The sequence below is a fragment of the Acomys russatus genome, chromosome 18 (assembly GCF_903995435.1).
Source record: "Acomys russatus chromosome 18, mAcoRus1.1, whole genome shotgun sequence".
Classification (NCBI taxonomy): Eukaryota; Metazoa; Chordata; class Mammalia; order Rodentia; family Muridae; genus Acomys; species Acomys russatus.
The window spans coordinates 17,998,175-18,007,470 of record NC_067154.1 but is presented as its reverse complement, the minus strand read 5'-3'; positions in this window follow the sequence as shown (position 1 = coordinate 18,007,470).

The window sequence follows — 9,296 nt, the reverse complement described above, 5'->3', positions numbered from 1 at the left end:
ATAGAAAGGGGAGGAAGGAGGAAATACAGTTGGGTGTGGCACTATGTTAAAAGAGAAAAACATTGTGGGAAGAATCAGTCCAAATCTTACAGCAACCCTAAGTATTACCTAATGAATCAAATTTGTTTTTCTCTATGAGTGTGTGTCAGGAGGAGACTGCCCAGTGACCTTGGCTAACACTTTTTAATATGAAAGATGGTTTTGTTGGTAAGTATGCACATACCTAGCTTATTATTGTCCATACAGAGCTAGAGTACAATGGAACTATCTATCTACCCATATACACATACATAGTACATAAACACATACATAAACAAGGAAAATGAAAAAAATAATGTCTTTGGACTATCCAAAAGAAGAGAAAACAACCTGCTTAAATTACACCTCACGAGTAAGGCATGCAAATGAGCCACATACCAGTGAGCTTGCATTTTTTTAGTTATTCAGTAATTTACCATGTGTTTATATGGTCCAGGCTTTAGTATGTGTATTGAAGACCAAAGCAGACAAGCAGTCTACATTCTAATAGGACAGGCAAGTGACAGACAAGGAGGCACATGAGCAAAGTAACCTTAGCTAAGTCATGGAAGAGGAAATGAGCTGTGAGAGTGCCGGCGACAGTGTCAGGAGAGGACGCTGAGGCTTCTTAATTAAGATCTGAGATGCTAGCATAATCTGTTCAGGCGGCTGTGAAGAATACCTCAGACTAGGTAGCCTGTAAATAACACAAACTCTTGCTTGAAGTCCTGGAGGCTGGAAGCCTGCTAGGCATCAGCAAGTTCATTATCTGTGGAGACCCAGCTCTCTGCTTTGAAGATAATTCCTTCTTCCTATTACATCCTCCTGTGCTGGAAGGGACAAGGCAGCTGCCTCCAGCCTCTTTTAAAAGAGAAACAAATCCTTTAATCATGACTAATCACTTCCTCACAGACGTCTGTGTGTGTGTGTGTGTGTGTGTGTGTGTGTGTGTGTGTGTGTGTGTGTGTGACTGGCTTTCACGTAGAGACCTGTGTTCAGCATCCAGTGTCTTCCTCAATCACTATCTTATTTTTATTTATTTATTTATTTGTTCATTCATTCATTCATATTACATCTCAATAGTTATCCCATCCCTTGTATCCTCCCATTCCTCCCTTCCTCCCATTTTCCCTTTACTCCCCTCCCCTATGACTGTGACTGAGGGGGACCTCCTCCCCCTGTATATGCTCATAAGGTATCAAGTCTCTTCCTGGTAGCCTGCTATCCTTCCTCTGAGTGCCACCAGGCCTCCCCATCCAGGGGATGTGGTCAAATATGGGGCACTAGAGTTCATGTGAAAGTCATACCCCACTCTCCACTCAACTGTGGAGAATGTCCTGTCCATTGGCTAGATCTGGGTAGGGGTTCGATGTTTACTACATGTATAGTCCTTGGCTGGTGCCGTAGTTCGAACAGAACCCTTGGGCCCAGATCTGCCTGTCATAATGTTCTTCTTGTAGGTTTCTAGGACCCTCTGGATCCTTCTATTTCCCCATTATCCCATGCTTCTCTCACCTAAAGTCCCAATAGTATGTCCTCCCCTCTGTCCCACTTTCCTGATAAGTGAAGACTATCATGGGACATGCCCCTTAGGCTAGTATCCAGATATAAGTGAGTATATACCACTTGAGTCTTTCTACTTCTGGGTTAACTCACTCATTATGATCATTTCTAGTTCAATCCATTTGTCCACAAATTTTGGGAAATTCCTTGGTTTTAATAGCTGAGTAGTATTCCATAGTGTCAATGTACCACAGTTTCTTTATCCATTCTTCTACTGAGGGACACTTAGGCTGTTTCCATGTTCTGGCTATTATGAATAAGGCTGCTATGAACATGGTTGAGCATATGTCCCTGTTGTGTGCTGGAGCTTCTTCTGGGTATAGAATCTCTATCTTATTTTAAGGCAGAGTCTCTAAATGAAGTGTGGGCTCACTCGTTTGGCTAGAATGGTTGGCCAGGAAGACCCAGGGGTCTCCCTGTCTCCACTTGCCCAGCCCCAGGATTACAAACTGTGCAGAGCTGTCCCCAGCTTTTTATGTGAGTGCTAGCGGGCATGGGGGTGGTCCGAATTCAGGTGGCTCAAAGTTGCATGACAAGAACTTTGTCAACTGAGCCATTCTTCAGCCCCTGGCTCCTTAATGCTATCACACAGGTATTGGAGTCTAGCATATACCTTTGGGGAGGAGGACATCAGCTCAGACCATTGCTGCTGCACAGTTCTGTGGGTTTTTTTTCCCCTTTGGGATAGATGTGTGTGAAGAGAGAGAGAGACAGTAAAGTGTTCCATTCTCCCATAGTCTCCGCTGTCAGTAGCCTGTGCCCACGGCTGACCTTTGACAGTGCTCCACAGTCCTTCCTCCCACCCGCTGGAGAGAGCTGGAGTTGGGTACAGCATCTTTTCTCTTTTAGGCAATTAAGTCTTTGCCAAAACTCCCAGAAGGATATGGCTTAACAAGACCATGTCTTAGAAAGAACAGCAGAATGTGCTGGCCCTGCTGGCCCTCACCCGTAACCCCAGCTCTAAGGGTGCTAAGAGGATAATCATGAGTTTGAGGCCATCCTGAGCTACGTAGTGAGTTATGGACCAACCTGGGCTACATTGTACGACTCCCTCATCTAAAAACCCAAATCACCCTGACCACCACCACCAACAAACCAAAGTAACGACAATATTTCAAAATGGCCCAGTACCAGGGGCTTTTCTCTGGTTTTCTTTGTGTGAGCCTGGGCAGGTTTTTGGAAACAGAACTCAGACAGCATGGGGGAGGGGCTGTGCTTATGACTGGGCCCCTTAGATGATTTTTTTTTTCTTTTTAAAGATTGGTTTACTTTTGTTTTTATATGTATATTTGCATGTCTGGGACCCATGGAGGTCAGAAGAGGGCATTGGGTTTCCTGGAACTGGAGTTACAGACAGCTGTGAGCTGCTGTGTGGGTGCTGGGAAGCAAACCCTGGTCCTTCGCAAGAGAGTAGCCGGTGCTCTCAGTCTCTGAGCCATCTCTCTAACCCTGCACCCCACCCACTCTCTGGAGATTTTAAGTCTCTGAAGTGTCTGCTGTAAAGCCCCAGCAACCCATCAGTTCCTGTTCAGAGTGTTATCCACAGGCTCCGTCTCCAGAGGAAGTTTTGCTTCTGGTGTTTTGTGATTTTCACTCTGTCTCCCTTTGATTTTGATGCAGAGGTTTCCTATGGTCAGGAGACTTCAATTTTGTGAATCTGGAAAGAATAGTTGCTTTTCAGTTTTAAAGCCCACCTCTTATGAGGAGAGGAATGACAACTTCTGAGGGATTTATGGTTTCACTCCCCCCGCTAAAAAAATTTTTTTTTATGTGCATTAGTGCAGGCATGTCTGTGTGAGGGTGCCAGATTCCCTATGGCTGGACTTACAGACAGTTTTGAGCTGTTGTGTGCGTGCTGGCCCTCTGGAAGAACAGCCAATGCTTTTAACCACTGAGCCATCTCGCTAGCCCCCGACTTATGAGGAATTTATAAGTTGGACTTGAAACTAGAAATAGGAAGCCCAAAGGCTCCTGTGTGACATCTGTGCTGAGATGTGAATGGAGAGAGAGAGAGAGAGAGAGAGAGAGAGAGAGAGAGAGAGAGAGAGAGAGAGAGAGAATTGTCATATAAAGAATACATGAGCTGAGTGTTGAGGAGAAGGTAAGAGGATGTGGGCCCCACACCAGGACAGATACATCCATAGGCTGGATCTTGGAGGACATACAGGGTCCATGGTAGTGACTGTCTTAACACTCTAAATGGGAGCTACTTACTCCCTTTGGGACTATAAGTAAGATCCAGTGGCATGCTCACATAGTGTCGCAGAGATAGAAACATTATGGTAGCAAGCCACATGGTCTTTCTGTGTGTCTCCTATCTCCAGTTCAGATGCTATAGACAATGGAATAGTCCAGGGCTCTCGTTTTTGTGGATGCGATGCTTCATCCATAAAGGGCTTGTGCAGAGCCTCTCGCTCTGGAGTCATAGTATACTTGTAAACTGATTAAATCTGGAGTCTGCTGGGAGCTCCGCCCCTGGCATTCCTGTGGGAGATTACCTAAGTGTGTTCATTTAGGTGGTGAGTCCTGGGCTGGGAACCCAAGCAGCTTCAGTGGGGAGAAGGGGCTGAGAATCCCATCATGCACTGTTCTCTGTCCCAAGTGTGGCTGTGAGGAGACAAGGTGCTTCACGCTTCCGCTGCTGTGAATTCCCTGCCACGATGGGATGGGCCGTCCTCCTGAACCTCGAGGCAGAACAAACCCTCTCTCCCTTAAGTTGCTTTTGTCTGATCATTTTATCAGAGCAACGGGAAAAGAAACTAAGAAACCAAGGAAGGCAAACTGTGTGTTGCTCTGTCTCACCCCATCTGTGATGTGAGCCCTTGACGGCCAGGCCTAGAACCGTAGCTCCTCACTGTTTTACAGATGCCGTGAGCTCACCGCAGCCAGGGCTCCTCCCAGCAAACGCGGCCACCTGCTCTGTGGGCCTTGGGGGTGGAGAGGCATGGAGCCAGACATGAAGAAAGGAGCAGCCATGCACCCTGCTCACAACTCCATCTGCATGTGACCTCTAAGAGCACCTAGGAGGATTCCTGGGCCCTGGAAGTCAGACGTTGGTGGGTGACAAAATCATTCTGGGGGCAGTTTGATTGTCCTAGACACAGAGCACATTGCGCTTACCCTGACTAATGCCTATGGGAAGTCTGAATGCAAATACAAAACAAACAAACAAACAACAGCCAAAAATCAAATAAACCTGGGTTCATACAAAAAAGTACACAATTTAGCAATTTTCAGGAAAACCCACCCTCATCAAATAAGGTGATATATATATATATATATATGATATATGTAATGAGAAATATATACATATATGCATAATACAGATATGTATATGCATACATATGCATATATGTATACACATATGCGTATACATATATGTGTGAGAAAACTGCTATACTAATCACTGGGTTTTGTTTTCATTCTGAAGAAAGCCTTAACATTGGATAACTTCTTTCTTCCGAGGAAGCCTTGGCATTTAATGCATGGCCCTGGTGACCCACTTTGCTTCTGTGTGTCCTGCCAACTAATTTAGCTTAACTGTTCTGAGTCACATGTCTTCTCTCATCTACCTGTGGATGTCATCCTGCAGTTCCACCTTTCTTTATTTCATTTTCATCCCATTGTTTCTTTGTCCCACCACTCCGTTTTGTTAAGCCTCTTGCTATCTTAGGAAACTTTTGTTCTCTCTCAAGGATGTCCTGGCACTGTGCATTTTATTCCTCTGGGATTTCTTCCCAAAGATGGAACCTCAGGAATTTTGTCTTTTAATTTTTTTCTTTCCCATATAGGCTCTTGTGGCTGTGACCTGGGAGACAGTCAGCTCTCCAGTGTGACAACACCAGGGACCAGGGCTTCATATCCATGACATTAGGAGTCCCTTTCTGGAAAGCCATGCGAGGGCTCAGCCTGCTTCCCCATCTTATCACAAAGACAAGAAGACTCCTGTGTTGTTATAGAAAGGCTCCCCAGAGCCGCTGTGACTGATTGCCACAAACTCAGCAACTTAAAATGATAGCAATGTGTTCCTATGGCTCTGGGGCCAGAAGTCTGAAATCAAGTTGCCCATAGGCTAGATCCCTGTCCAGGCTCATGGTGTGTGTGTGTGTGTGTGTGTGTGTGTGTGTGTGTGTGTGTGTGTGTGTGTGTGTGTGCGCGCGCGCGTGTGTGTGTGTGTGCTTCCTTATATTTCCCAGCATTGGGCAGGGGCAAGCATGCCTTGGTTTTTAGCCACATGACCGCAGACTTTTCCTCTTTCCATAGTCTTTGAGCTATTTTGTCTCTTCAGTTTCTTTTAGGACACTTGTCATTGGGTTGGGGCCCACCTGGCTAAATGAGGATGAGCTCACCCTGAAACCCCAAGTTAATTACAACTGCAGAGACCTGTTTCCTAATATGATGACTTCCAAAGGCCCCAGGGGTTAGAGCATGGGTACATCCCTTTCCGGGCCACTGTGCTAACTCCTCTTATGGCCATCTCACTCCCAGCTTTTGGCCTTGGTATGACATTGTAACCAATTAGAAACACACTGACATTTATGTACTGGGTCTCTAGACAGTCCCTATGAAAAAGTAAAATATCTCTGAGAAAGGTCGCCTGAACATTTAGCGCTGCATAAGGCAGGGAGGAGGATCTTGGGGGAAGGGGAGCCATGAGGCTAGTTTTGGTAAAAGCTTCAAGAGCCAGCACTGGTTTGGTGTGGGGCATTATGGGTAAATACTGCAAAGCATTAAGTTGAAGGCTGTGGGTCTCCAGCCTCCTGAACCCATCGAAGGATCCCTGAATGAGAAACAAGGATGACCCCATCTGAATTCAACCGGACCTAATTTTGCCTCATAAAAAATGTGTATTCGCTCTTCTGGGACACATAGAGCCTGACTCTGAAATGTCCCCTGGTTAGCTCATGTTGCAGACCGCTCCTCTGCCCCGCCCCCTCCACCACCCCGCCCTCCCCATGGTGCTATTTGGGAAGCTGTAGGACTAACTGGAAGGATGTTGGGGCCTGGCTGGTGGAAGCAGGTCACAGGAAGTGGATCATTTGGGATCGATTGACTTGGTTTCCTTCCCTACCCTGCACTCGGCTTCCCGCTGGCCACTGCATCAGTTACCTTTCTGTCACCGTGATAAAACACCACGACCAAGGCAACTTATAGAAGGAAGGGTTTATTTGGGCTTACGGTTCCTCAGGGATAGGAGTCCACCACAGTAGAGAGGCTTGGCAGCAGGCAGGCGTGGTGGCCAGTGCAGGAAGCTGAGAGCTCAAATCTTCAAGGGCAAGCACAACTCAGAGAGAGAGAGAACTGGAAGTGGGAGGAGCCTACGAAATCTCACAGTCCGCTCCCAGTGACGTACTTCCTCTAGCAAGGCTGCACTCTCAGGAAGTCCTTAAGCAGGGACCAAGTATTCAGAATCATGAACCCATAGAGGATATTTCTCACGTGAGCCGCCTCGGCCATGGTGTGACCAGTTGCCTCATGTGCCTGCCAGCGTGAACGGAGCTACTCCCATCATCATGGCTTCCCATAAGTGATGCAACGAACGGCCCTGAAGCTGTGAGCCCGGGCTGCTTCTGTCAGGTGTTTCTGTCACAATGGCGAGTTAAATAGAAAATCTAGACCTCATGCAGTCTTGCCCTTGAGTGTGTGTTTGTGGATCTTCTCAGAGCAAGAGTGTAATGGAACAGAGTTAGGCTCTTAGGTACAAAGAGGATGTAGCCTTTCAGACCATCAAAAAAACAAAAAACAAAAAACAAAAGGTCACACATGAGTGAAATGAGCCAAAGATAGCACATCAGTGACTAGAAGCCTTTTGACAACTGAGCCCCACTAGAATATTCCCGCAACTGTGCTGATGGTTTCTAATTACCCCAATACACAAAACACTCCATTAGGATCGGACGTTATTTTGACAACCAGTTATCACAAAGTCCCAAGTTTGCTGAGATCCAGTTGTACAGAGCTGGCTCTCAAAGGGGAAGGAGTTTTTATTTTCCCATTATATTTTAAGTTCAGCACACCTTAGAATATGTGTACAGAACCATTTGTGATGAATAAATGAATGACAGGAGGGATAAACAATTCAGATCAGTTTTCCTTTTAAGGACTTGGAATGTTTGCCCGACGCTCAAGGTTAGTAATGACAGCTCCAAGGTATGGCGATCTCATTTTAAATATCCTTTATTTCTATTCATAAAAGGGGCCTCGTCTCTGATAATAGAACTACCTACAGTGTTTGGCGTGTGAGGTTTTGTGTGGCCCAGTGTGCAAGAGCTTTGTGTTTTGGGACCAACCAGACCAAGTTCAAGCTTTGGTTATCTCATTTAATTTGTCAGGAGTTTGAGGGTAATTTTTTTTTTCTCTAGGACTCAATTTTGTGGTCTGCAAAAGATGGGAGAGCAATCATAGTTCTCTCAGAGGTACAGGAAACCGGGGGGCAAAGCATACTTAGAGAACTTGTATTTTCTGCAAGTGTTTGTTGTTATGACTTTTCTCAGGAAATAATGCTACCCTTCACAGAGTGGGTCAGCACCAAAGTGGATCAGAAGGGTGAACAGTATTAGATCATTTAGTGCCCTTTGTGCTGGTAATAGGGGTGCACAGGTAATAGCTCAACACAGCTTGTTTATTAAGGATCAAGGCTTGCCAACTCTGCTGTCCCCTGGGAGTATAAGCTCCTTACAGCTCTCCGGGTGGGGTGGGGGTGGGGTTGGGTGAGGTGGGGGTGGGGGTGGATGGGGCTTAGCTCCTCTGTGATCTCCTCCCCCTTGAACCAGAGCCGTGTGAGCAGATACTACAGTGAAATTCATCCTCCAGGTTCACCAAGCACACAGTGTGGCACACTGGTAACTATGAGTGTCCAGGGGAGTGGAAGGCATTGTAAATCCATTTTACAGAAGTGAGGGTGAGGGTGGAGACGACCCCCTGTGTGCCTAACCCTTTCCCCTGGCAAATTAAATACCTTTCCTTTGATCCCATATCAAGGAAAGAAACTAACATGAATCTTTGATCCCGTGCTGGTACCTAGAGAAATTACAAGGTCTCCGGGATGGGATAATAGAGCGCCATCAAGGCTTCTAGCTTAGGAAATTACTTAATCTCCATTCCCAGTGGCTGCTGCTCTGAGACAGCTGTGACAGAAAGGTCCCAAGTGCTATTGAAAACAGCTCATCAGTTCAGAACAAAGCTGATTATGTAAATTGTGCATTAGGATGCAGCTCCAATTTAATTTTACTCTGTAAATAAATGTCCCATTAGCATCCATCTGTTGCCAGTCAGGTAAGGCCTTCTCCAAGAGGATACAGCTAAGACCCCAGCGGCTTCTCTCCAAATGCTGATGGGGTATGTGAGGGTGAGGATTAAGACACCCAAATGCTTTGTGTAGAACTTAATTTTGTTCTTTAAGTGGCAAGTCAACTATAAAATCAACTGAGAGCAAGAAGAAGCTATGATTGGCCTCGAATAACAGGGCACCGCATCTATTTCTGGCCCTGCTCATCGGGGACACACGAAAGCCTTCTGTCATTGTTGTCACCAAGATCAATAATAATTGCACCCAGCCGACCCCCTCCAAAAATAAAAACATTTCAGCTGATGAGAAGCGAACACTAAATTAGTGCCGGCTTCTTTGCCTGCAGGCCAATTTATCAGGCAGAGCCGCTCTGGCCAACTGTCCCGGCTGAACCTGAGGTCTCCCCCTCCCTCTTAAACAATAAGCG